This window comes from Rhagoletis pomonella, unplaced genomic scaffold, assembly GCF_013731165.1.
Source record: "Rhagoletis pomonella isolate Grant_MI unplaced genomic scaffold, Rhpom_1.0 Rhpom_scaffold_00006, whole genome shotgun sequence".
NCBI lineage: Eukaryota > Metazoa > Arthropoda > Insecta > Diptera > Tephritidae > Rhagoletis > Rhagoletis pomonella.
Genome location: NW_023458560.1, coordinates 58,250,309 through 58,253,923, shown reverse-complemented (window position 1 = coordinate 58,253,923; position 3,615 = coordinate 58,250,309).

Here is a 3,615-nt window from a genome sequence, read left to right as displayed (position 1 = left end):
GCTGCTAGCGCTCCCACCGTTGCTCAACCGTTGCTCCGCTGTTGCCGGGAATCACCCGCCGTGCTGCTAGCGCTCTCGCCATCATCCGCTCCGACCCGACCGCACGACCACAACGAACGTCACCTCTCTCTCGCTCTCCCTCTCTTTGGACATAAGGTTGCTAGCACTCTAGTCGTAGCGCCGTGTGTGTGTGTGTTTTATTTGGTGGGGGTTAGTGGGACCTTCGCCGGACTCTGGATCGGCTGAGTTCACCTCAGCCTTTGACAAAACCCACCTCATATCTTCTCTAATTGTTTTTTATAAAAATATAGTTAGTATGAAGTTCTACTTTCAAATCAGATTTTTTAGAAAAATTTTAAGTATGCAGTTTTATAGCCCATTTAATTTTAGTATAATAAAGTGCACGCTTGAATAGCTAGAAAACCTCTTTGTTTTTTGGCAATTTTTTATACGCAGTTTCTTTCATACAAAAAAAAAAAAAAATGTCGCACATAATTTGCAGGGAAGAAACTGCGTGAAAAAATTGCCAAAAATCAACGCGGTTTTCTAGCAACTTCAAGCTTGCACTATGTTATACTAAAATATATTGGGATATAAACCTGCATACTTAGAATTTTTCTCAAAAATCTGATTTGAAAGTAGGTCATACTAACTATATTTAAAAAAAATAATGTGCGAAAAGAAATCCAAGTAAAAAACTTTGCATACATTGCGAAAAATTCTCTGTGCCAATACTTTGATCCGGCACTATAAATATTTATTAATTATAATTCCATTCAATAAAAGAACTACAATAATTTGAATTAATTAATTGCCTTTATTTTTAGCATTCAAAAACAGTAGATAAAGCAGTGTAGAAAAACGCTTTTTTAACGTAAATTAATCGTTTACGAGACTTCGTTTACAATTAAAAACTGGACGTAAAAATATTCGCATACGAATGCTTTTTCGATCCGTTTACGACTGTTCGTAGGCGATGCACAATGTAAAGCGAAAAAGTGCTCGAAAAAGAGTCGTAAACGGCTATCATAAACGATTTTTAATCCGGTTTTTCTTCGAGAAAATATCCAATTACGAGCTTCTTTACGATGATTTTGCTGGCTGGGAAACAGCACACACTTTTCTGTGAGTAGAGTTTGTTTTACACTTATGCACACACATGTGTATGAGCAGTGAGTGCAAGTTGAATGTGTTTCTGGCGTGTGTGTGAGCAGAGCATGTGTGTGCAAATACGAACCCTGATGCAGAATGCCTCGAGCTCAGTCAAAATGATATTACAGGAGCTGTCACGACGAAGAACAGCCTGAATTAATTTGCCTGAGGCAATTAATCTGCGATTGGCCTGCATTATGCAGGAAAAGACAGAAGTCGCTAAGAAGTATAGGGATTTTAGATGATCTAAGCGCAGCTGCTAATTTTGGAATACGGCTGCTGCTGAGGTTCGTAGACTCTACGAACTTGTTTAAGCAGAAGGGATTTTGGATCCATATGGTATTAAAATGGCCCCTCACTGAGCCTAGGTGTGCTGGTTTTGTTTAGGTCTAGCAGCCAATTCAACATAGGTTAGGTTAGGTTAGAATGGCTGCCCCGAGCAAAGCGCGGAGCAAACGTCTGCTGAAAAAGCCCGTTGTGATACCACTGGCGAAGCCATTTGTTTCTTTCCCTGTCTTAGTGAATGAATCACCGAGTGCGTTTTATATAGCACAAAAGGTTGAGGACGTTCGCCGAGTTCAATTTGGCCAAACAATCTATAAAGTAATTGTTGAAGAATTGATTGCGCGTGTTGGCCAGGGCGCGACAATGGCAGAGATAGTGTTCGATGGTCACCACCTCTTCCTCGTCTCTGCAACTGCGACAAAGTTGTTGGTGTGGTATCCTAACCTTTTTCCGATTACTCCGGCTACTAATCTGGGAGAGGAGCGGTCCAGCCGAGTAAGAGCTATGGATCGAATTACATCAATCCTTGGCCAAATTTACCTAGTACTATGTGTTTAGGCCTTCAGCCTAAATATTACTATTTACGCACCCCCTAATGTCAGCATATGTACGTGCATAAGTGTCTGTGTAAACATATAATATATATTATATGTTTATGTGCATACCCAGATACATGCATGCGCACATGGGGTAGTATGCACGGTTAATTTTAATATCCCGCCGGATAATCAACTCTCGTTAAGTTTCCCCTTAACGTCAGTTATTGTCCGGCGGTCCGATTAAAGGTCCCGTAAACTTTTTCTTTCACTTCGGTTCAGAAGATCAACCCGAGCAAACTAGCTACCAAGCCACTCCCGTCCAAAGGTATTCGAATATTGTATTATTCCACATTTATATATATATATATATCTATACTGAAATAGATCGACTCTTGATTGAATTCACCATTAACATGAAAATATCTTGGTTATCTTTATTTCTTTTTATCATACTTGCACCGGAGCGTAATTCCCAATCGCCCCCGTACAATCATTTGGTCCATTCGGAGCCGTCCGACCTAACTAACCATTAAACATTGCAAGCGCCATTTTTGGGACCGTGCGATAATTGGAATACCAGCGAAATAAGAGAAATACAGTCCACCGTCTTTTCAAAGCGAGTTTGCCATAACCAAATTGGGTCTGCCATAACAAAGAATTATACCAGGACACCACGTCTGCGCCACAAATTTAAAAGTTTTTCGTCACCAACCAACACTTTTCCAGCTTTCAACTTCTCATATACCGCCACAACTCATTATTGAAACTAACCAGTCGCAAGATACGTGGTTATATTCAGTACACTTTATCAATATAGACATATTTTTATAAAAAAAAAAAAAATATCGTTTAATTTGCGTCAAAGCTCAAATATAAAATTACGCGAGTGCAAAGATAGCCATATAGCAGTGACTTTGTGAAAGCATCAACTTCGGGTTATCATATTCAAGTGATTCTCCACATTCGAGTGCCAACAGCTAGTGTTGGTTTAAAGTGTACACACACACACGACAGTGAAAAGTGTTATATCCATTTTAAATTTAGTTGCAACATCAGTTTTTTTTTTATTTCCGACTTTCTTGCTATCGTCATTAGATTAAATTCACTTTTTATGTTAGTTTCACAGAAGTAGTCAATTTCTTGCACTAACCTCTTTTCACGATTCACTTGTCATTGGTTTTTGAACACATAACCTCACTTCTGCAATCTGCATGTTAATTAGCTTTGCAATTCAAAGTATTCACCGGAGTTTTTTTTATCGCAACTAGCACTTAATTCACGTTATTCACTTTCACAAAGTCACTTTGTTGCATCTTGGCTCTATTGCTCTTTGATCTGCACACATTTTATTGTTTTATAAGGACGCTGCTGGTCCCTTGAAATACATATATATATACACGTATATATCTGCACAGTTGGGTGGCGAGTTTTATTTGCATACACGTATCAAAGTTACATATATCCATAAACCTTTGTTGAAATAAAAAAAACTAAAATAAACGTATACAAAAATTCATTATAAGCAAGATTAAGAAAAAAAGATTTTAGTGAAAAGAATTATTTATATATATTTTTTTTTTTAATTAGGCGCGGTAGGCGCCCGAGAGTACCCAACCAAATATTGTACTTTGGGCCAACA